At 43.6% G+C, this 26,455-nt stretch overlaps 1 protein-coding gene across 1 annotated transcript in view; it reads left to right on the top strand.

Annotated features, from left to right (window-relative positions):
• Positions 1 to 26,455, top strand: part of MGMT (O-6-methylguanine-DNA methyltransferase) — a 622,894-nt gene that overhangs the window by 84,170 nt on the left and 512,269 nt on the right. The window lies entirely within an intron of this gene.

Genomic DNA, 26,455 nt, shown 5'->3' with positions numbered 1-26,455 from the left:
CCGCTAATACACTGTAAACTGTAAGCTTCACGGACTACAAGCTTCACAGGTCGATATTGCACATCCATAATTTCTGCTGGCCAGAATTAGGATAAGTTTAGGTTTTGGTAGGTTTGCTGCCTTTTACAGTGCCTTGAAAACATATTCATACCTCCTTGAAATTTTCCACATTTTGTCATGTTACAACCAAAAATGTAAATCTGGTGAATACTTTGCCTTTAGTAATACGGCTATAACCTGTGCCCTCATACTTACATGTAACAGACCTACAGTACCTGGACACCTACATTTAGGGAACTTTTTGTATTGCTTTCTATTTTCTGCTGTGTACTAAATAAACTCTGCTCTATTTTCCACTTACTGGGCCAGATTCACATAGAATTACGTTGCTCCACGGCAGCGTAACGTATCTGATTTACGTTACACCACCGCAGGTTTACAGCGTAAGTGCCTGATTTTCAAAACTCTTACCTGTAAACTTGCGGCGGTGTAACATCAATGCGATCGGCGCAAGCCCGCCCAATTCAAATGGGGCGGGCACCATTTATATTAGGTGCGTTCCCGCGCCGAACGTACTGCGCATGCTCCGTCGGGTAAATTACCCGACGTGCATTGCGCTAAATGACGTTGCACCGACTTAATTTGTTTAGACGTTAACGTAAATGGCGTCCAGCGCCATTCACGGACGACTTACGCAAACTACGTGGTTTTTTAAATTTCGACGCGGGAACGACGGCCATACTTAACATTGCTTAGAACACCTAGGGCTCAGCGCTAATTTTATGCGGCGTAACTCGACGGAAACGACGTAAAGTTATATCGACGGGCAGCGCGGACGTTCGGAAATAGCCATAACTAGTCATTTGCATATTCTACGCCGACCGCAATGGCCTCGCCACCTAGCGGCCGGCCTAGAATTGCATCCTTAAGATCCGACAGTGTAATTCAATTACACCTGTCGGATCTTCTGGCTATCTATGCGTAACTGATTCTATGAATCAGTCGCATAGTTAGGACGGCCCTAACACAGAGATACGACGGCGTATCAGGAGATACGCCGTTGTATCTCTTCTGTGAATCTGGCCCATTGTTTGTATGTGGTTTGTATTTATGTCTGTCATTTATTTATGTTTACCCCCTTGTAGCATAGCAGATATGTCGTCCTATGTCAGGCACACATACCCTGTGTCTCCCTAGCTATGTGACCAAGCTGAGCAATACTAGAGTAAAGAGCTTAAAACATGCAAACTGTGAATTGGTTTGACTTTATCACTGCGGCTTTTTCAAAAAAAAAAAAATTGATTATTAAAATGTGTCGTGATTATGCAATAGTATTACATAATTTTTACAACACGTTAGTATAACTCTGTACACTTGGTCAGCTATCTTGCTAAGAAGAGTCTGTGGGGTGGATTCAGGTAGGGGCGTGCAATTTAAACGGCGGCACAGCGTATCGTATTTACGCTAAGCCGCCGTAACATACAGGAGAAAGTGCTGTATTCACAAAGCACTTGCTCCGTAAGTTGCGGCGGCGTATCGTAAAAGGGGCCGGCGTAAGCGAGCGTAATTAAAATGATCCGGTTGGGGGCGTGGACAATTTAAATTAGGCGCGTTCCCGCGCCGAATGTACTGCGCATGCGCCGTCCTTAAAATTTCCCGACGTGCATTGCGGTAAATGACGTCGCAAGGACGTCATTGGTTTTGACGTGAACGTAAATGGCGTCCAACGCCATTCACGGACGACTTACGCAAACAACGTAAAATTTTAAAATCGCGACGCGGGAACAACGTCCATACTTAACATTGGCTGCGCCTCCTAATAGCAGGAGCAGCCTTACGCCGTAAAAAAAGAAACGCAAACGACGTAAAAAACGAACGCCGGGCGCACGTACGTTTGTGAATCGGCGTATCTAAGAAATTAGCATATTCTACGCCGACAACAACGGAAGTGCCCCTAGCGGCCAAAGTTATATTGCACACAATTCTACACCGCCGCAATCAAGTTACGTCGGTGGAGGAAGCCTATTTTTTCAGTGTAACTGCCTTTGTGAATCGGCGTAACGCTACGCGGGCGCCAAATTCAAATTACGGTGGCGTATCAGGAGATACGCCGCCGCAAATGGTACCTGAATCTACCCCTGTATTTGCAAATACAGCATAGGCCACAGTTGCCATGTTGCATGGTCTTCGATCTCTGTGGGCATATTATTACATCTGTGCAGATTGCCCAATTCGTACCTCTCCTATGTATTATTGCACTTGCACGCGTCAACCTATATGTGTATGGTATCAAATGGCAAGGGGGGCCTATTCATATTGTTTTGTGCATCAACCCCAACGTGCCAATTCTTGTGACCATGTGCTGAAACTTTTGCAGGACAGTGTGAATGACAAAGCGCTGCCTACTCTTTATATATGGTGAGAGACCTACTACTGAAAGTACCTAACTATGAATGAGGTGGACTGCCCTACGTGGCTGTAGTGGGACTTTTGTTTTTTTATGGTCAATGGTAGAGTGCCTGTGCTGCTTCCACACCCTTCTCACTTCTGGGTGTGTTATCATCTGAGAGTAAAGCCTTGTACACACGGTAAGAAAATCAGAAGGGGATTGTCTTTTGAAAGACTGTTGTCCGAAATTCTTGCCATTAGTACGCTCCTTTTGACAATGGTTTTCCAATTTTTTGACAGCAAATGTTGGAAGACAAGCTAGTAAATTTTTGTCAAACGACAGCTCCGCGTCAGATTTTCGTATATTTGGTATACAAATCCGTCACACAAAAGTCGAAAGTACAAACACGCATTCTCGGAATAGAAAACAAGAAGGGGGAAAAAAAGGCGGTGTCTACAAATAACAACCAATAGCAGCCAGCACAACAGAGGATCAATGAAGTGGTAAAGTGCAGCGCTACATATGATAAATGTGAACACCTGCTACTCAAACATGTATTAATAGCAGAGAGTCACTGTGGTGCATACAACAAATATACAATATAAATCAAATATTGTCATTCAATAAAATAGTGAACAGTGACACATTTACATATGACGAAAAGTGCTAGTGCATAGTTTTTATATTGTCCATAAAGTGTTTCCAGTGGATGAAGTGACTCTCCTAGGTGAGTAATAATAAAACAGTTGTCTGTAGGTATTCCACCACTGGTAAAAAAGAGAGGCTTACCAGATTTGTTGAACCCAACTAGGCATACGCCCAATGTGTCAACAGACCTTGTGGTGTAGCACACCCAGGGGAGGAAAATATATCAGCATACACAGCTTCCAATGTAGACATATGAGGCGGAAGACCGTCACAATATTGTTGCCACTAGGGTTCAGCCAAGGATGCAGTGACACAAACTCAAAGGCAATTCATCCAAATAATAAATCGGTAGAAGGAGAGAAAATAGGCCACATAGTGTGATACCATTTCAACAAGAAACATTTATTGTATTGGTAAAAAATGGACACTCACATTTGAGAAGATATTAAAAGCATGTAGATAAAATCAAATGACTCGGTGGCATCAGTGCATTTTCGGAACCAATGCTCACTAAACACGAAATTAGCAGAAGGGGCCCAAAGGGTGGCGTTCAAGAGCTGAAATTCCTCGTAGTACGTCACTACAAATGTGTTTGTGGCACGACAATTGTGTAACGTTAGTTTGCAAGACAAGATCCTGGCACACGCCCTTTTGACAAAAATCAGACGCTCGGCTGTCCAACAATCGAAATGGGGGGAACCAGGCTTTAGTGGACTTCAGTGGGTTTGCAGGAAATGACCTCAGCTGATTCTTTGTATATATATATATTTAGTAAAGGATCATTTATGTAACTACTAGCATCGCATAGAAACTTTGCTATAGTACCAAAGTCAAATTGGCCAAACTGCGTACTTTATTTCAAGTGTTATATAATTGTGCTATGTAGCCATAGAGTACTTGGAATGGCAATTTAGCCCTTGGCCACTCATACTTTGTTGTGCATTTTGCCTATTTTATAGGTAATACCAGAAAAACACAAAGGTTTGTTTTAGCTGCAGTTTTGTCCATATTTTATCGGCCACCAAAATTATCTGCTTAACGTTAAGCAGCAATAAACTCAAATGCAAACATTTATTATATTGCAGCTAACCAATTGCTAGATGTGATGACTGTATTTGTTTTAGTTTTTAGTCTTTCTTTCTTCTATTTTTATCTGGTGATCCTGCCACTAAGTCTATTTTACAAAAGAACTGCAAAGTTAGAGGGGTTGAAACAAACCATTCAACACTGATTAAATTATATTTTTTTGCAATACAGCACTGCATCGTTTTAACTGACAATTGCACAGTCGTATGACGTGGCACCCAAACAGAATTGACGTTTTTTTCCCCCCACAAAAAGAGATTGCTTTTGGTGGTATTTGATCACCTCTTTGGTTTTTATTTTTTGCGCTATAAACAAAAGAACAGCGAAAATTTTGAAAAAACACAATGGCCCGGATTCACAAACAGCGGCGCATATTTATGCCGCCGTAGTGTATCTTCTTTACGCTACGCCGACGCAGCGCATAGAGGCAAGCACTGGATTTACAAAGCCAGTGCTGCCAAATCTGCGCTGGGTTTCCAAGTCATAAGTCGGCGTAAGTGGAAGTGGGCGTGAGCCATGCTAATGAGGCGTGACCCCATGCAAATGATGGCCCAAGCGCCATAAAGCTACGAATAACGAACGGCGCATGCGCCGTCCGGTGGACGCATCCAGTGCGCATGCTCAGAATCACGTCGGAACTACTCCCTAAGATACCGCCTGATCACTGCCTACGACGTGAACGTAACCTACGCCCAGCCATATTCACGTACAACGTAAACGACAAAAGATATGACGGCTTGTGTTCCCTGGTCCATACCTTTGCATGGGATGCGCCATATATATGGGGAATTACTTTACGCCGGACGTACGACTTACGCAAACCGCGTATATTATGCGCCGGGCGCAAGTACGTTCATGAATCGGCGTATCTCCCTCATTTGCATATGTGCATAGAAAATTAATGGGAGCGGCAAATGCGCCCAGCGTAAATATGAGCCCACGATACGACAGCGTAGGCAAGTTACGTCGGTCGTAGGAAGCCTATTTTTAAGCGTATCTTAGTATGTGGGTCGGCGCATAGATACGACGGCGCACATTTGTACTTACGTCGGCGTATCTTGAGATACGTCGGCGCAAGTGCTTTGTGAATCCGGGCCATAATCTTTTACTTTTTGCTATAATAAATATCCCATTTAAAAAAAAAAAAAAAATGTCTTCAGCTTTGGCTGATATGTATTGTTCTACATATTTTTGGTACAAAAAATCGCAATAAGTGTATATTGATTGGTTTGCACAAAAGTTATAGCGTCTACAAATTAGGGGATAGATTTATGGCATTTTTATTATTTTTTTTTTACTAGTAATGCTGGCGATCTGCGATTTGTATCAGGACAGCGACATTATGGCGGACACATCGGACACTTTTGACACATTTTTTGGACCATTGACAATTATACAGCGATCAGTGATATAAAAATGCACTGATTACTGTAAAAATTTCACTGGCAGGGGGCGATCAAGGGGTTATTTGAAGGGGGGATGTGACTTACTAGGGGAAATGACAGATCGGTCATTTCTCCCCTGAAAGAACCTGGATCTGTGTGTCTTCACACACAGATCCCGAATCTCGATCGCGGGTGCCCGGCGGTCATCGTGCGCGCCCCTAGTGGCCACAGGGCGAAGCAACGTAACATAACGTTGTTTCACCCAGCCGAGCCATGTTGCCGTAGTAAAACTGCGGCAGCTGGTCAGCAAGTGGTTAAATCCTTTCTGGTCTTTAACTTCTTCAGACCCGCGCTATAGCCGAATGACGGCTACAGCGCGGACCTGAAAATCCAACTGGACGTCAATTGACGTCCGCCCCTTAAGGCGTTCCCCGCGCGCGCTCCAGAGCGCGCAGCGGGGAAACTCTGTGCTGGTCGTTTCCCTTGGACACAGCCAATTACAGATCGCCGCGAACGGCCAATCAGAGTGGCCGTTTGCGATGCGATCTGTGCGGCCAATGAGAGATGATCTCATATGTAAACATATGAGATCATCTCTCATTGCCGTTTTACACAGACAGTGTCCTGTCTCTGGAGAGGAGACCGATCTGTGTCTCTTGTACATAGGGACATAGATCGGTCACCTCCCCCAGTCACCCCCCCTCCACCTACAGTTAGAACACAATGCAGGGAATACATTTAACCCCTTCCTCACCCCCTAGTGTTAACCCCTTCAATGCCAGTCACATTTATACTGTAATTAGTGCATATTTATAGCACTGATCGCAGTATAAATGTAAATGGCGCCAAAAATGTGTCAAAAGTGTCCGCCATAACATCGCAGTCCCAATAAAAATCGCAGATCGCCGCCATTTCTAGTAAAAAAATAAATAATAAAAACGAATAATTCTGTCCCCTATTTTGTAAGCGCTATAACTTTTGCGCAAACCAGTCGCTTATTGCAATTTTTTTTTTTTTTTTACCAAAAATATGTAGAAGAATACGTATCGGCCTAAACTGAGAAAAAAAAATGTTTTTTTTTTTTTTTTTTTAAATTGGGATATTTATTATAGCAACAAGTAAAAAATATTGTATTTTTTTCAAAATTGTCACTCTTTTTTGTTTATAGCGCAAAAAATAAAAACTGCAGAGGTGATCAAATACCACCAAAAGAAAGCTCTACTTGTGGGGAAAAAAAGGACGTCAAATTTGTTTGGGAGCCACGTCGCACGACCGCGCAATTGTTAGTTAAAGCGACGCAGTGCCGAAAGCTGAAATTTCACCTGGGCAGAAGGGGGGTATATGTGCCCAGTAAGCAAGTGGTTAAGTGGTTAATATGCAGCAATGTAAACAAAATTAGGGAGAGGGGCACATTCTTTGTCACAGTGCTGTAGGTTCCATCTGCCAGCCCTGGAAAAAAAGAGAAAAAAAAGTTTGAACAGTGAAGAAGTTCCCGTGTGTATTTGTTTGAGTATTAAAAGTTCCTCACACAATATTGCAGGAGTATAGAGGAAAAAAAAATAGTTGACTTGTTTGCATGCTGGCTGATGCCAGAGACAAACCTTATTCTCTCTCATTGGCTCCAGCAGGTGAAGCGTTTACAGCGTTCTCTCGCAGCGTATCTTTTGTTTGGGACACAGGGGAGCCCCTCTTCAGCGCTCACAAATGAAAAGCTGCTAAGCCCTCCAGCCAGTGAAGCACGCATTCAGCTTGTTCCCATACTATTAGAAAAAAAAAACGCACACACACAGCCGGTGCCAGTGTAACATTGTGTTTCATTGTTTGAAAGACAGGTTTCTTGGTAGCCATTCAATTTAAAGGATAACCCAGGGGGCCTGCACTATTTATGTTTGCTGGCTAAGAAATCCATCTTAAGCAGGTTTTATAATTTGTTTTGGATAAATACATAAAGTTCTTCTCTGGCCTTAACCACTTAAGAGCCGGACCAAAATGCAGGTAAAGGACCAGGCCCCTTTTTGCGATTCGGCACTGCGTCGCTTTAACTGACAATTGCGCGGTCGTGCGACGTGGCGTCCTTTTTTCCCCACAAATAGAGCTTTATTTTGGTGGTATTTGATCACCTCTGCATTTTTGTTTTTTTTTGCGCTATAAACAAAAATAGAGCGACAATTTTGAAAAAAATAATTCAATATTTTTTACTTTTTGCTATAATAAATATCCCCCAAAAATATATAATTTTTTTTCCCCTCAGTTTACAGTCTACATATTTTTGGTAAAAAAATCGCAATAAGCGTTTATCGATTGGTTTATTTATTTATAACGTTTACAAAATAGGGGATAGTTTTATTGCATTTTTATTAATCATTTTTTTTTTTACTACTAATGGCGGCGATTAGCAATTTTTTTTCGTGACTGCGACATTATGGCGGACACATCGGACAATTCTGACACATTTTTGGGACAATTGTCATTTTCACAGCAAAAAATGCATTGTTTACTGTGAAAATGACAACTGCCGTTTGGGAGTTAACCACTAGGGGTGCTGAAGGGGTTAAGTGTGACCTCATGTGTTTCTAACTGTAGGGGGGCGGGGCTGGACATGTGACGTCATTGATCGCCTTTCCCTAAATCAGGGAACACACGATCAATGAAGCTGCCACAGTTTACACACAGCTCTCCCTGTTCTTCAGCTCCGGGGGCCGATCGTGGGAATTCGGCGGCCGCTGTCACGGAGCTTCGGACCGGGTCACGGGCGCCTGCGACCCATGGCTGGGCTCTTAAAGAGGACGTACAGGTACGTGCTTGTGCCCAGCCGTGTCATTCTGCTGGTCCTTTAGTGGTTAAAGTGCACCTGTAATCTTGGCCAAAACAATATGCTGTAAAGAAGACGGGAAATGTAGTGATCCTGGTTTACTACTATTATGTAATTTTAGACAATGCCTTGGTTACTTCCATGATTTGTTATGTTCTACCCCTTTCGAATGGGGCAGTTTTGTGTCATGGATTGCAATGGGGTGTTCTGGGGTGCTAAATGTCAGTTGCGCTTGTCGCACCTAACAGTTCCATCTGCTAGCAGAGACTTTATAACAGGCGAACAGTATGCAATCACAAGAGGCTAGAAGCAGATCTTATTCAAAGTCAACAAATACCTTCTTCAACAGTTTTTTTGTATAATTTGAAAGTTGATGTTACACCGAGTAAATTGATACCTAACATGCCATGCTTTAAAATTGTGCACGTTCGTAGAATGGTGACAAACTCTGGTACATAAAAATCTCCATAGGCAACGCTTACATTTTTTTTACAGGTTACCAGTTTAGCGTTACAGAGGAGGTCTTGTTCTAGAATTACTCTCCCTCTAACGATTGTGGCAATACATCACATGTGTGGTTTGAACGCTGTTTACATATGTGGGCGTGACTTGCGTATGCGTGAGCTTGGAGGGACGGGGTGCTTTTATTTTTTTTTATTTTTTTTTTTATTTCAACTTTTTATTTTTACACTGTGCCTTTTAAAAAGAAATACATTTTATTATCACTTGTATTCCTATTACAAGGAGTGTTAACATCCCTTGTAATAGAAATAAGCATGAGAGGGCCATATATAAAAAGATTATAGCAATCTGATGTCCATCCACAAATGGAAGCCTCCACAAGGGAATTAGAAGCAAAATCCAGCAGGAGCCACAGAGTATAAAAGAAAAGAGAGGCGCCTCTAAGTGTAGTAATATGGTTACATTTAATGAAGGTCCAACATTTAGCAACTCACATGGTTGATGATTAAAAGAGGCACATCTAGGTATGCAGGCATCCGGGGTAAAGCTGTCTGCAATCGTGCCCGGGAAGACTAGTAGTAGAGCGTTCTAAAACGGAGGTTTGAAGTGCTCGTGGAGCGCAGCCCGGAAGGGACGACGTTAATGGCGGTGTGTTTATCAGTGCAGCCTATCAGTGCAGCCTATAGATGGCACTGATAGGCTGCACTGATAGGCTGCACTGATAGGCTGCACTGATAGGCTGCACTGATAAACACAGATAAGATGGCACTGATAGGCACAGATAAGGCAGCACTGATGGGCACTGATAAGACTTCACTGATGGGCCCGGATAGGTGGCACTGATAGGCACCGATAGGTGTTACTGATAGGTAGCACTAATTGGTGACACTGATGGACACTAATAGCTGGGACTGGTAGGTGGCACTGATGGGCACTGGTAGGTGGCACTTATAGGCAGCACTGGTGATGAGGCACTGATTAGTGACATTGATAGTTAGCGCTGTGGGTACTGGTAGGTGGCACTGTTGTGCACTGGTAGGTGACACTGGTGGGCACAGATGACTCCTCCGATTTCCCTCTGACAGGTGCCGGTGATCGGCTTTTTTTTCCGGTTGATAACTTGAGGTGAAAAATTGCAGATTACAGGCTCTGTTTACATCACACGATCAGCTGTCATTGACTGACAGCTGATCACGTGGTAAGGAGTCGGGATCGACCCCTTACTCCGATCTGTGATCAGCCGAGTCTCAGAGACTATCTGATCACAAAGTTCACCGCTCGCTCCCTGCAGGGGGCGCGCAGGCCACTGGAGCACGGAAGAACGTCTATTGACGCCCTCCCGGCAAAGTAGGTCCCTGCTGTAGCCGCCATTCTGCTATATCGCTGACGGGAAGGTGTTAAAATCACTGCTCCTAAAAAAATGATTGTTTAAAAAAAACAAAAAAAACATCTGCATTGATACTTGTCCCCCAGGGCAGTACCCGGACCCACCTAATACTTTTTATGACCAATTACATGCACATAAACCTTTAAAATGGGCACTTTTGATTTTTCCTGTTCGGCTCCCATAGACTTTAATGGGGTTTGCCATTCGAGTTAAAACTTTTTCCCTGTTCGGGAGTTCTGCTGTGAACCGAATAGGGGGTGTTCGGCCCATCTCTAGTTACTACACTCTAAATCAGTGGCTCTCAACCTGGGGGTAAAATGATGGTTTGCCAGGGGTCACCAAATCCTGCGCTGTTCCTGAAGCCCGCACCACTCTCCCATCCTTCTTGCGGCTGCTCAGCAGGGCTGTCTCTGGAGCCGGTGGCCACCAAGCTGGGCTGTTCCTGGAGCACACGGCCACCCACTCAGCCTCTTCGCAGCCGCCCATTCAGTTCACGGCATGGGTTGGGGGGCAGAGACTAGAGGTCCGCTGACTGGTGAGAATTGTGAGGTGGGAGGGGCTAGAGGAGACCTTATCTCCCGATTTCAGCATAGGTGTCACTGCTACGAGACACCACAAAGTCGGAGACACACTGGGTAACACTACCTGTGATTATAGTTGCCATTAAAAGTCCCCACTACAGTTCTCAGATCAGCGGAACCTAAGTTGGCTGATCAGAACTCCCCCTAGCATTGCCACTCATCCCATTCCCCCTCCACCAAGGAGTAAGAGAAGGAATTAAAATAGAGAATACATGGAAGGGAGAGGGAAAAATGGGGAGGAAGATGGCTAGAGAGAGGGATGGGGAAAAAAAACAAGAAATTAGGATAGCGAGAGATAAAAGGGAAAAAGAGGAGAACAAAAAGAAAGAATAGTACATCCTAAAATGTACCATAAGGGGTTTTAATATTGTACGTGTGGAGGGGACTCGGGGAGCGCTAAATTTCCATGGGTTAGGGGCACAAATTACTTGTCTTGCCTTGGGTGCTGACAACCCACGCTACGAAAATAATTTTACTGTTAGGGGACCCCACAACTTGGGAAATTTTATCAAGGGGTCACAGCATTAAAGGGTTGAGAACTAATGCTCTAAATTAATAATAGGCAGAACTCCAAACAACTAACTTTTCAAGTTTCATATAGTTATGACGGGAAACATCATATAAAGACATAACAGTAAATTGTAGTAAAGTCACAAAATTGCCCCACAGTTCTTCCATCTAGACAAAGGCAAACTCTCAGCCACAAGCATCATATACATTTCTAAGGCCCCGTACAGATGAGTGGACAGTCCGATGAAAACGGTCCGCCGGACCGTTTTCATCGGACATGTCCGCTCGGAGATTTCGGTCTGATGGCTGTACACACCATCAAACCGAAATCTGCGCGGACAGACAGCGCGGTGACGTGGCGGTGACGTTGACGCCGCCACGTTACCAAACCAGGAAGTAAAATACTTCCACGCATGCATCGAATCCATTCGACGCATGTGGGAGATATCTGTCCGCTAGTTAGGTGTACTAACCAGCGGACAAGTCCGCCGGACAGCTTTCCAGCGGACATGCTTCTTAGCATGCTAAGAAACATTTTTTCACTGGAAATCTGTCTGCTAGCCTGTACACACGATCGGATCTGTCCGCTGACACTGGTCCGCGGACCAGTTTCAACTGACATGTCCGGTCGTGTGTACGAGGCCTAACAGAACAGGGAGAAAATTCAGGCTGAGGCTGGGTTCACACTACTACACTACTTTCATCCTACTTTGCTCTGTGTTCAATGTTTCCCTATGAGAGCGTCTTGTAGCGTCCTACACAAGTCGGTCCGACTTTGAAAATGCTCCCTGTACTACTTTTGGTCCTACATTGATCCTACTTCAGGCCCATTGAATATCATTGAAGTCGGACCAAAGTAGTATCCTGTTCATGAAAGTAGGATGGATGTAGGACCAATGTAGCAGAGCAAAGTAGGATGAAAGTAGTGTAGTAGTGTGAACCCAGCCTTAAAGTACAATAATTAACAAACATCAACACACATGGATAGATACTGGGGAAAAAAAAAACCTTTAACTGGCATGTGGACACTCCAGTGACCTAGCTTGACTTTTTTAAGAAGTCAAGTTTTGCATATTCAATCAGATGTCTATATCTTTGGATCTACAGATAGTTTTGACATGTGTTTTTTCAATAAATAGGCCTTGTTTTAACACATAATAGGTTTGAATTGCACAGGTTTCTAACAGATTCAGACTAATAATTGACAATTTCTATGTTAGCCATGTGTAGAAATTGTTTATATTGCAGGCCTTGTATGTGTTTTTTTTTTTCTTTTGCTTTATTTTTTTTCATGTTTTTCTGGAATGGGTGTCTGCAGATAGATATCGATATATAAGACATTTCATAACCTTTATGAATATGTCAGGTATGCTTCTTAAACATCAATTTTTTCCATTATTTATTAAAACTTTTCATGCAGTGAAAACATTTTACTTGTTAATGAGGGAAAGTGGAAGAAATTAATGACATAGATCCCGGGAACCTCCAAGATGTCTCCTTTTAACCATGCACAAGCGGCTCTCTCTTTCTGACTCTATGTAGTTTAATTTCTTTGATAGGGTTCAGTAAGCAAATGCAAATAGATTTAATGATTTGCATCAGTAGATCATTTCTCAGTTTAATATCCTCTGATATTTTGGTCAAGGACTTCTTCTTTTTTTGGTGGCTGGTGGAATTTCGTATAATAAAAAAATATTAATGTGGGATCCATTATGATACATTCAAATTAAATGGTATATATTAACCATTTATTCATAGGGAATATTTTTCAAGGAGCTGTTTCTGTCAGTCTAGTGACAGTCAAAAAGGAATCGATCTTGAAAGAAAATGGAATAACTCTTAAAAATGAATATGGAACAGACATATTAATGCACTTTTAAGGAATAATCATTACGGTTTGGGTTCTGACGTGCGATGATTGCCTGTAGGCCTCAAAAGTCCTGAGCCACAAAAAGGGTCTTTAAAAAAGACTGAATGCAAATGCATTATTCTGTCAGAAATGAAAAATACAGGCTTCAAACAACTGCGGAGATAGCCCGAAAATAGATGCTGGATTGGTGGATCGGCTCATAAGTTATTTTTCTTTTAATGGTAAAAAAAAAAAGATCATTTGAGGTAAGTTTTAGCAAATGCTTTGCATTGCAGGCTAAGACTTTTTATTTTCTTTCTGGGCAAAAAATAAAATAAAAATACACAGCAGACATGTACAATGTATACAGTAGAATTCAAAAAGGATCATGCTTTTAAGAAGTGGTTATTAACCCCCCCAAAAAAAAAAAAAAATTAAAAGCCCTGCAAGACAAAGGCATAATGAGCTAGTATGCATCGAAGCCCCTGCAGCTGTCCTCGTACCCCCCTCCGGCCGACGACATCTCTCCCACAGGTTACTTCCGGGTATTGCGGCCATGGCACTGTGATTGGCCGGAGCCTCAATGACATCACATCTGCGGGAGCCACCAGTAACGGCACACAGACAGAAGCAAGGGCACATATGTGCCGAAATGTTTACTTTTAGTCACAGCCGGCTCCCACTGAGGAAGAGAATGTAAATGATCCCGCAGCTTTCTTGGACCTGTGACGTGTCCTAGAAGGCTGTGGGGGAAGGGGGGGAACTAGGAGCGCGTAACTGGTTTTGACAAAAGTTAAAGAGGGGTAGGGGGGGCAGACAAGCGGTTGGAACTTCCCCTTTTGGGTGAATTTCCGCTTTAACCCCTTCAGCCTCAGAAGGTTTTACCCACTTAATGACCAGGCCGTTTCTTGCGATACGGAACTGCACCACTATAAATGACAATTGCGCGGTGGTGTGAGGCGGTACCCAAATGAAACTGATGTCTTTTTTTTTCCTTTCTTTTACGCTATAAACAAAAAAAGATCGACAATTAAAAAAAAAAATTAAAATATTTTAAACTTTTTGCTATAATACATACAAAAAAAAACTGTCTTCATCAATTTAGGCCATTATGTATTCTACTACATATTTTTGGTAAAAACAAAATCCCAATAAGCGTATTTTGATTGGTTTGCGCAGAAGTTTTGGGGCCACATTCACGAACAATTACGGCGGCGTAACGTATCCCCTTTACGTTACTCCGCCGCAAGTTTTCATCGTAAGTGCTTGATTCACAAAGCACTTGCGTGTAAACTTGCGGCAGGGTAGCGTAAAGCCGTCCGGCGCAAGCCCGCCTAATTCAAATGGGGCGTGTACCATTTAAATTAGGCGCGTTCCCGCTCCGAACATTCTCCGCATGCTCCGTTAGGAAATTTCCCGCCGTGCTTTGCGTGAAATTACGGCGCCCCAACGTGTTTTTTGAACGGCGACGTGCGTTACGTCCTTTCGTATTCCCGGACGTCTTACGCAAAAAAAAACGACGGGAACGACGGCCATACTTTAACATGGCTGGTCTAAATCTAAGCCATGAAATAGCAGGCGTAAGTTTGCGACGGGAAAAACCAACTAGCGACGACGTAAGATAATGCAACAAACGCGCGTACCTTCGTGGATCGCCATAAACAGCTAATTTGCATACCCGACGCGGAAAACGACGCAAACTCCACCCATCGGTCGCCGAAGTATTGCATCCTAAGATCCGAAGGCGTACGAAGCCGTACGCCTGTCTGATCTTAGCCAAAAGCCGTCGTATCTTTTTTGTGAATTACAAATAAAGATACGACGCGGCAAATTTGAAAATACGCCGGAGTATCAGCAGATACTCCGGCGTACTTCTTCTGTGAATCTGGCCCATAGCGTCTACAAAATAGAGGATTGATTTAGGTAGTTTAGTAATTGTTTTTACTGGTAATGGCGGCGATCTGAGATTTTTAGATGGACTGCAGCAGACAAATCTGACCCCAAGTGACACTTTTTGGGGACCAATGACACCAATACAGTGATCAGTGCAAAAAAATAAATGCATCGATCCCTGTATAAATGACACTGTCAGGGAAAGAGTTAACTACAAGGGGGTGATCAAGGGATTAAATATGTTCCCTTGGAGGTGTTTCTAACTGTGGGGGGGGGGGAGTTACTTGAGGAAAAAAGAGAGCGTGATTCAGCTTAGCTGAAACATGATCTCTCTCTTTTCCTCCTTGACAGGGCAGCGGTGTGCTTTGTTTATATCGGCACACCGTTGCTCTGTGTCTCTTCTGGACAATCGGTGGGACACGACGGCCATCGCAGCCGCCGGACCTACTGATTGGCTCCCACTGTGTCCAATCACAGCGGGAGCAGTGCGCATGCCCGGGATCACATACAGGTACGTGATTTTATGCACCCGGGCCGCCCTGCCACAATAAATGTACATGAGGTGGTCTGGAAGTGGTTAAGAACGACAGGGCTTTTTTTCAGGGGGAACTTGGTGGAACTCCGTTCCACCTCCTCTGGCTCAGACCCTTTGGTGGCTGCTCACCACAATCACTTGTAAACACATAAGTCTGGTTTCTGTGTTTACAAGTGACAGCTCTGCACTCTGTATATAATGCAATCCTAGTATTTAATGCCCCTTTAAGACCCTCCTACTGTTTTCGTGAAATTTGACTGAACACACCCACTATTTGATGTGATTTGGAGGGTGTGTGTGGGGAGGGGTTTTGTGGGTCTGTAGTTAAGTTCCAGCACCTATTGTTTGAGAAAAAAAGCCCTGTGTGTGTATATATATATATATATATATATATATATATATATATATATATATATATATATTGTTTTTGTGTACTGGAGTGTGTTTTCACAGTTTTAATTGTGGAGGTGTTTATGATTATTATTATTATTTTATTCTTTATCATTTTTTATTTTTTTACAAACATATTTACCTTTTTATAGATCAACGCAGAGGGGTTGCATCATTAGTAGAATAAAGATTCCCTTTTTATTTAAAGCACATTTTTTTTTACCAGGATGCACCATAGAATTTCCAGGTGCAATATTTCCAATAAGATATTTTATAATTTAGAAGGAATTCATGCTTATTTGCATGTTTTCCTGCACTGCAATTATTCCACACGTCTCTGGATACATTTTACGAAAGATTTTCCTTGTTAAAGCAAAGCAATTTGCTGTCAGCATGTAAAAGTTACACTAGGTGCTACTCATAGTTGGTGTTGGCAGGTGGGTAATGCATAGCCCATGTGCCTGTACCCTCTCACAACACAAGCTTTACTTGCACCAACATGGGACAGTGTATATACAGGTGATTCATAAGTTGATCATTTCTAGACTGTCAATGACCATCAGATATTAAAAACCACCAGTGCTTCTTCTAGCTACAGTATTTGTAACTGCTGACTTTTTTTTTTCTGGGGGGGGGGGGGACTGAATCTCCTCTTTAAAGACCTGTAAGTAGAGGAAGTAACTATTACAACAAAGGCTTGGTTTACGTAGAGGAGGGGGGTTCGGGTGGCCAACCTGTGTCTATTATGTACTTTTGTAGTTCAGGTGTGTCTTTGCGGTCTGAACGTGTAAATATATTTTCACACAAAGTAGAATTATCCTGCTCCCTTTCCCTACCTTTCCCTATGACAAACCTAACTGCAAACACTACTTCCCTTTTTTTTTTATAGTCCCCAGTGTTGTAAAAAGAGAATTTACCCCCTGTAGATGTATGCCATGTATCTCTCCAAAGATGAAAGTTTGTTTGCTGCAAACACAAGGAATGAGCTGGGCATGCCTAAAATTTTACCTCCAGCTCTGTGGAAACTTTTTGGAAAAACCCTGAGCAAATCATATCAGCAGGAAATGAGATTTATGTGTGGTTGCAAGAAGACAGATAAGGGTGCAAGAAACACGTGTTTTGTTAGGCGAGCGAGCCTAAAAAAAATATTTTTCCCCTTTTTCCGACAAACCGAGTGGGATCTGGGAAAGGTAGGGGTTTAGGGTGGGGAGAATCACTAAGTGGAGATGCACTTAGGGTTAAAGTTCATAGGGCAAAGGTCAGCTAGGCTTAGGATTAGGTTTAGTGTTAGGGTTCGGCTTAGGGTTCAGGTTAGGGGTTAGGGTTAGGGTTTCCCATTGAAGAATATGGCTAGGACTCAGGAATTGGAACAGGGACCTCCCCCAAAGGTCAGAAGCCGGGTTCCCAGAGTTCAAAGGTCACAGGGCGTGGCTGACCCACCCCCACCAAAGTGTACCGCCTACCCCAACTAAGTCGGGGAAGGAACAAGTCGGGAAATGATCAAGTCGGGGAAATGATCTTCGCTCACTCGCCATGGTAAAGGTAGCCCAAGAGGAAACTCGTAGGACGCGTGGCTGCCTCACTTGGCTCGGCAGCTTTATAAAAAGTATTTGCGCGAAGCGCGTGCAAGATGCTTTCCCCGACTTGTTCATTCCCCGACTTGTTCATTTCCCAAATTAGTTGGGGTAAGCGGTACACTTTGGTGGGGGTGGGTCAGCAACATAGAGAGCGTCCTGACTCTGCCGTAGTCCAAGGGAGGGGGCGAGCACGACACTCCACACCAGGGAGAAAGCCTTGCATTACTGTGTGGAGTTACAGACAGAAGAACAGGAAGTGATGATTTCTCAGAAGAAATAAGGACATTTAAAAGCAAAATGGAAGGATGAGGTAAGTGAAGGAGGACTGCACTAAGGTAAAGGAAGCTATTTAGGGAAAAACAAATTGTACCTTTACAACCCCTTTAAGTCATGAGAAAGATGGACTGAGCTTCATCGAAGTGTTCGCAATAAAAACACTGCTGTTTTTGATATTCCTCTTCTGCAAGACCCGTGAGTGCCTCTAAACCATTTTTTAAATAGTTTGTTTGAAAAAAGAAACAAGTCTATCCAGTTCAACCAATAAGACAAAAAAAAAAAAAATCTTACAATCCGATATATACAATCCTTTACCCACAGTTGATCCAGAGGAAGACGAAAAAACCCCAACGAAGCATGATCCAATTTTCTACAGCAGGGGGAAAATTCCTTCCTGATCCCCCGAGAGGCAATCAGATATTCCCTGGATCAACTTTACCTATAAATGTTAGTATCCAGTTATATTATGTAGTTTTGGTTTTAGATTTTAAATAACTTTTAGCAAAAAATTGCCATCACTTATTTCACATATGTTGGGTATTAGATTCACTTGCTGCAGATCATACTCCCTATATTATGATTTTGATGTGTCTTTTAATACAATCCTCAGTGTACCAGTACATGCTGAGCACTACAGAAATGTTTCCCTCAAACACAATAGGTTAATTATTGCAAACCAGAACTTTCCCCCCTTATATTTTTATGTAAATAAAAGGGATGACAAAGGAGCCAAATGCAGTTTCTATTCCTCTGGTAGCCCGTTTAGAAGGCAGATGTGCTCAGTGATTTACTGTGCATCACCTTAGCCATCATTCCCATAAGTATTAATTTTAACTCCACTAATAAGAAACTGAACAAAAGTGGAATTATGAGTTCACTAGTGTTCTATGAAAGGTCAGTTGTTAAAAAGGCAGACTCTGACATTCTGAGAAAAAGGTGCCTTCATTAATCATTCTGATAGCATAGCAGTGGATGTACTTGACCAATACCGGTAAACCTTACATGCAAACGTTCTGAAGAGTGCTGTTTAATCCTGGGCTCCAAAAACATAACTTTTCTTCTTTATATGTTCATGTTATTTTGTCTGTGATATCATACTGTTTATATGCATGAAAAATATATATCAGACATTATTTGTTAAGGTAATCGCATGGGCTGTATTATCTGGAATGGTTAAGATTAATGCCGCGTACACACGATCGGGTTGTCTAATGAAAACGGTCTGATGGACCGTTTTCATCAGACTAACCAATCGTGTGTGGGCCCCATCGGTTATTTATCCATCGGTTAAAAAACTAGGAACTTGTTTTAAAATCTGATGGTTAACTAACCGATTGAAAAAAACAATCGTCTGTGGGCATGTCCATCGGTTAAAAATCCACCCATGCTCAGCAGAAACAAGTCGACGCATGCTCGAGAGCATTGAACTTCATTTTTCTCAGCGCGTCATTGTGTTTTACGTCACTGCGTTATGAAATGATTGTTTTTTTAACCGATGGTGCGTAGGCACGACTGATAAAAGTCAGCTTCATCGGATAGCTTGCTTTAACATGGCTTAACTTTAGACGAACCATGTTAAAGTATGGCCGTCGTTCCGGGGTCGAATTTCACATTTTTATTTTTTTTGCGTAAGACGTCCGGGAATACGAAAGTATGTTACGCACGTCGCCGTTCAAAAAAATTACGTCACTTCGCGCAAAGCACGGCGGGAATTTCAAAACAGAGCATGCGCAGTACATCCGGCGTGGGAGCGTACCTAATTTAAATGGTACACGCCCCATTTGAATTAGGCGGGCTTGCGCCGAACGTCTTTACGTTACTCCGCCGCAAGTTTATACTTAAGTGCTTTGTGAATCAGGCACTTACGAGGAAAACTTGCGGCGGTGTAACTTAAAGACGATACATTACGCCGCCGCAGTTCTTTCTGAATCTGGCCCTTTGTGTTTATATCCTACGTATATGTATCTCCAATACGATACGATTTGACTTGCCTATTTTCTTGTTGTGTTATATTAAAGGTACAAATGAACTGAAGGCCTCAATGAACCTAGTGTAACCACTATGAATGTACTTCTTGTCTACTTTGTAATTGAATACATTTATTTTATTAAGGAATGTTAATATGGTTCCCTGTCAATAAAATAAGATTGAACTAAAATTAATAAATAAAAAATCCTATTTTTTTTTTGTCCAGTCTGCATTACTGAGAACTGAGGAGCAGCGACAAGTAGCCTGAGCATCACTTAAAGCGGATGTGCCACTAAAAAAATATATTAAAAGCCAGCAGCTACAAATACTGCAGCTGCTGACTTTTAATATAAGGACACTTACCTGTCCTGGAGTCCAGCGCCGATCGCAGCAGATGACGAGCGATCGCTCGTCACCCTGCTGCTCCCCCCTCCATCCACGGTGAGGGAACCAGGAAGTGAAGCGCTCCGGCTTCACTGCCCGGTTCCCTACGGCGCATGCGCGAGTCGCGCTGCGCCCGCCGATTGGCTCCCGCTGTGTGCTGGGAGCCGAGTGTTCCCAGCATACAACGGGGGACGGACGGGAAGCAGAGAAAAAACCCGTCTTTTGCCCGTATCGTAGGGCCGGAAGTGGGTGCAGATACCTGTCTGTAGACAGGTATCTGCACCACCCTCCCCCCTGAAAGGTGTCAAATGTGACACCGGAGGGGGGGAGGGTGCCGATCAGCGGGACTCCACTTTAGAGTGGAGATCCGCTTTAAGGCACAGATGTCAAACACAAGGCCTGCGGGCCGAATCCAGCCCTCTAGGCCATTTCATGGGACCCCCGCACCTCCCCTGCAGCAGGAGAGCCCCAGCCCTTCTTTGGTCCAACTCCAGACCCTTACTTTCTGCTTGCAAGCAATGCATCCAGCTTCCTCCCGAAGGAGCACAAGGAAAGGGAGGTGCACTGTGATGTAAGGGAGAGTGGGGGACTCAACTTCTGATGGTGGGGTGGCTCTTGACATCTAATGTAAGGGGAGGGGATGCGCTGGACATCTAATCTTACAGATACAACCGCCCTTTTGAGGGTAATCATAATGCTGATGCGGCCCACAATGAAATTGAGTTTGATACCCCTGACTTAAGGCCTTCAGAGAACTACAGTCTAGGTGTACTGCTCATTTGTTTTATTTACAACATTCTTCTTCTTGAAGTGTGAGTTGGTTTAAATAAATAAAAAAACAATGTTTTTGATCAGTCTGTATTGCTTATCCTACTGCTGTGGGCAGCTTTCCTAGTTGTAGTCAAATAACTGGCTTCATCTCTGTACTGCATATATTCCTTAGTCTCCTCAGCTTCTGCGGAGTACCATAGCCGAAATTTAATTTGTATCCATAAACTGGTGAAAGCTATAGGAGCTTACAGTGCTACGTGCTGAAAACTTCATACTTGATTGATGAAAAGGGTCTTCGATGGTGAAATTTTTGCTGCTTACATTTTCTGAAGGATGTAAATTGCTGGGTCGGCAGTAGTCATGCTTCTTCCTTAATGTCATAATGTTTGCTTAATAGCTGTTTGTGCTACATTGACTTAGTACATGCATAGCTTAACATAAATGATTACATTTGATTATGATTAAAAACTTCCTCCATTAGAGGGAAAAAAATATCGAACAGAAAAGCTTACAAATGATTTGTTGTCGGCGTTTTCTGCTTCATTAGTCACAGTGTACACTATGTGGAGTCGTTGTCTAAGAGTTACAGAGGTCTCGTAATGAGCTGTATAATATCAGCCTTTTGACAAAATTTAAAAATAAATGAAATCTTTTCAGAGCAGTTTAGCATGCAAATTAAAGCCAAGAAACAATGACGAGATCTGTCGCTGTAGGCCAAATTGGATGTCACATCTTGAAAAGGCACAGACAAAGAGTGCAGTTTTTTTTTGCCCATTACAATCATCTGCATACTTTAAAAAAAAAAAAAACAATCCTACATTTGAAAGTGCTCAAGGCGCTCAGAATCTTTTTCACCTAGGAAATAATATGAAACTTGCCCAGATCTGCTGAAGTGGCAACAAAATGAAAGCACTTACCCAATTTTAACACTTGTTAAATAAGTGCAGCTTCTTAAAAGTTATGCATGGTAACTTAGAATAGGGTAAAAAAAAATGAAGCGATGGTGTAGGTGTACTTTTTTTTGGAAAGAAAAACCGGCAGTTTCTGAGCCATATTTTGAAGGTTTTGTTTGAGTTTTATTTTATTGTTTTTAATTAACGCCATGCCACCTTTTTCATCACCATTCTAATTCTGATCATTTGTTTTTAATTATTATATTTTTTAAGATTAATTCCACTTTTGTTGAGAGAAAAAAAAAAAACATTGCTGGTACTGGTAGTATCTTCTGGCAGTACGAGGAGATCACAGCTGCAAGGGTATCTGGGGGGGGTACAGAGGACTGAAGAGTTCAAAGAACATAGGGCCAGATTCACAGAAGAGATACGCCGGAGTATCTACTGATACTCCGGCGTATTTTCAAATTTACCACGTTGTATCTTAATTTGTGATTCACAAACAAGATACGACGGCTTTTCGCTAAGATCCGACAGGCTTACGGCTTCGCACGCCTTCGGATCTTAGGCTGCAATACTTTGTCCGCTGCTGAGTGGAGTTTGCGTCGTTTTCCAGCGTCGGGTATGCAAATTAGCATTTACGGCGATCCACGAACCTACTCGTGTGCGTAACGTCGTTTTTTCCCGTCGCAAAGTTAGTCATGCTTTTTCATGCCTTAACTTTACACAGCCCATGTTAAAGTATGGCCGTCGTTCCCGCGTCAAATTTAAAAAAAAAAATTCCGGCGTAAGTACGGCCTAAGTACGTTACGGACGTCCCCATTCACAAACACGTCGGGGCGCCATAATTACGCGCAAAGCACGTCGGGAAAATTGCGAACGGAGCATGCGCAGAACGTTCGTCGCGGGAGCGCGCCTAATTTAAATGGTACACGCCCCATTTGAATTAGGCGGGCTTGCGCCGGACGTCTTTACGATACACCGCCGCAAGTTTACAGGTAAGTGCTTTGTGAATCAGGCACTTACGCTGAAAACTTGCGGCGGTGTAATGTAAACGGGATACGTTACGCCGCCGCAGTTCTACGAGAATCTGGCCCATAGTAGCCACCAGCACAAGGGATGCTTCTCAGTCATTGTAAGTACTGTCCATGGTGCTGATTAAAAAAAAAAAAAACAATGGGCCAGATTCACAAAAGAGATACGACGGCGTATCTCCTGATACGCCGTCGTATCTCTGTTTCTAACTATGCGACTGATTCATAGAATCAGTTACGCATAGATATCCATAAGATCCGACAGGTGTAATAGTTTTACACTGTCGGATCTTAGGATGCAGTACCACGGCCGCCACTGGGGGGAGTTTGCATTGTAAACCAGCGTCGGGTATGCAAATTAGGAGTTACGGCAGATCCACGACGGATTTTCGCGTTCGCTACGTCGCCGCTAGTCTAGTTTCCTGTCGCAAAGTTAGTAGTTTTTTTTGGTGCCCTAACTTTAGTCAGCAAGTGTATTGCTGTCTAAAGTATGGCCGTCGTTCCCGCGTTGAAATTCAAAATTTAACGTCGTTTGCGTAAGCCGTCCGGGAATACAGAAGTACGCTACGCGCGTCGTCGTTCAAAAAAATGACGTCTAGGCGCGCAGAGCTTGGCGGGAGTTAAGAAACCGAGCATGCGCAGTAGGTCCGGCGCGGGAGCGCGCCTAATTTAAATGGCACACGCCCATTTAAATTGGCCCGCCTTGCACCGGAGGCCGCCGGCGTAGTTTTCATCGTGCTTGGTGAATCAGGCACTTGCGATGAAAAGTTGCGGCGGTGTAACGTATCTAGGTTACGTTACGCCGCCGCGATTCTACGTGAATCTGGCCCAATATTACTAAACTTCAAGGGGTTGTAAATCCTCAGTTTTTTTCACCTTAATGCATCCTATGCATTAAGGTGAACAAACACCTGCCAGTGACCGCCCCCCCGTTTTACTTACCTGAGCCCTGGAATGTCCCGCTCTGGGGATGCGCTGTCCCTCTGTCGGAGGTTCTCGGCACTTGATTGGATAGATTGATAGCAGCGCAGCCATTGGCTCCCGCTTCTGTCAATCAAATCCAATGACGTGGGTGCCGGGGGGCGGCGCCAAGTCCTGCTTTCGGCGGGTAAGACCTAGTGGTTCTCATTAGGAAACATTAAAATTATACTAAATTATAGTTTTTTGGGGGTTAAAAATAAAAAAACATGTTATAGTGGTAGTGGTAGTGGTTTTGCACAGAGCATCCCAGATCCTTCTCTTCTCGGGTCCCTCGCTGGCGCTCCTGGTCCCTCCCTCCTGCCGAGTGCTCCCACAGCAAGCAGCTTGCTATGGGGGCACCTGAGCCGAGCTGCTGTTCTGTGTATTCATTAAGACACAGAGCAGCGGCCCGGCCCTGCCCCCTCTCTCTCCTCATTGGCTTACTGACTTTAATAGACTGCAACGGGAGCCAATAGCACCCGCTGATGTGTCTTAGCCAATCAGGAGGGAGAGTCATGGACAGCCGAGTCTCTCGAGCGACATCACTGGATCTAGATGGAGCTCAGGTAAGTATTAGGGGGGCTGAGGTGGGAGCTATGTAGTGTTATATAGTGTTGCATACACATTAAGATAAAACACCTTCTGGCTTTACAACTCCTTTAACCACTTAACGACCGTCCACCGCAGATATGCTGTGGCAGGGCGGCTCTATTGCGCAAATCGCCATACAGGTACAGCACTTTGTGTAATAGATACAGCGCGCACAGCGCGGGGCCCAATGCACGGGGCCAGTGGCTGCGAGTCTGCCGGCCACCCACGATCACTCCACAGAGAGGCAGAATGGGTAAACAAGGTTGATCCCCGTTCCGACAGGAGAGCAGAGAGAGCTTGTCTGTTCCTAGTGATCAGGAACAGCGATCTCTCTGTACCCCCTGTCAGTCCACACCCCCACAGTTAGAAACACCTTAACCCTTTGATCGCCCCTAGTGTTAACACCTTCCTTGCCAATGTAATTTATACAGTAACCAGTGTATGTTTGTATAGCACTGATTGCTGTGATAATGTCACTGGTCCCAAAAAAGTGTCAAAAGTGTCTGATCTGTCTGCCGCAATGTCGAAATCCCGCTAAAAATCGCTGATCACAGCCATTACTAGTAAAAAAAAAAAAATAATAATAAAAAGGCCCTAAATCTTTTCCCTATTTTGTAGACGCTATTACTTTTGCGAAAACTGATCAATATACGGTTATTGCAATTTTTTTTAACAAAAATATGTAGAAGAATATATATCGGCTTAAACTGATGAAGAAAATGTTGGTTTTGTTTTTTTATATATTTATTATAGCAAAAAGTAAAACATATTGTCGTTTTTTGTTTATAGCACAAAAAATAAAAAACGCAGAGGTGATCAAATACCACCAAAGAAATCTCTATTTGTGGGGAAAGAAATGATATACATTTTGGGCCAGATCCTCAAAAGGGATACGCCGGCGTATCTACTGATACGCCGGCGTATCCCTGTTTCTATCTTTGGAACTGATCCACAGAATCAGTTTCCAAGAGATAGACAGAAGATCCGACATGTGTAAGGCCTAGTACACACGAGAGGATCGATCCGCGAAAACGGTTCGGAGGTCCGTTTCCGCGGATAAATCCTCTGGCGGATTTTGATCTCATGGTTGTACTAACCATGAGATCAAAATCCCCGCGGAATTCCCTCCACGGTGACGTGTCGCGCCGTCGCCGCGATGATGACGCGGCGACGCTGTGATATAAGGACTTCCACGCATGCGTCGAATCATTACGACGCATGCGAGGGAAGGATTTGGACAGATTGATCTGGTGAGTCTGTACAGACCAGCGGATCAATCCGTTGGACTGGATTCCAGCAGGTCGATTTCTTAGCATGTTAAGAAATTTTGATCCGCTGGAAATCCATCGGCCCGAAAAATATCCGCGGATAAATATCCGCTGGATCGTACACACCAGGGGATCTATCCGCTGAAACCGGTCCCCGGATAAATTCCAGCGGATAGATCCTCTCGTGTGTACGGGGCCTAAGGGACTTACACTGCCGGATCTTAGGATGCAGTACCGCATCCGCCGCTGGGGGCATTTCGCGTCGAAATGCCGACTCGGGTATGCAAATTAGCACTTTTACAAAGCTTTTACGCTTCGTTTTTTCTCCGTAAGTATTAAGTTGCATGTGTTAAAATTAGGGCTTTTTTTTACAAAGTGTAAACTGTTTACACCTTGTAAAAGCAGACCCTTCTGTCCAGCGACGCGTTTTTTTTTTTGTTTTAAATTTTTTTTTTTTTACCGTATATTTTTTTTTCCCCGACGCAACTTTATTGACCCGTCACAAAGCTCGGCGTAACGTAATTTCGCGCTATGCACGTCGGGAAAATGACGTCACGAGCATGCGCAGTACGGCCGGCGCGGGAGCGCGCCTAATTTAAATGGGACTTGCCCCCATTTGAAGAGGAACGCCTTGCGCCGGCGGAATTTAAGTTACACACCTGAAAATTTCTAGGTAAGTGCTTTGTGGATCGGGCACTTAGGTAGAAATTTTAAGGCAGTGTAACTTAAATGGGAAATTTTACGTTACGCCGGCTCTTTGTGGATCTGGCCCATAGTTTGGGTACAACCTTGCATGACTGTGTAAT

This window comes from Rana temporaria, chromosome 8 (assembly GCF_905171775.1).
Source record: "Rana temporaria chromosome 8, aRanTem1.1, whole genome shotgun sequence".
NCBI classification, from domain to species: domain Eukaryota; kingdom Metazoa; phylum Chordata; class Amphibia; order Anura; family Ranidae; genus Rana; species Rana temporaria.
The sequence above is the reverse complement of the archived record's forward strand: the minus strand, read 5'-3'. Positions and strand labels throughout refer to the sequence as shown.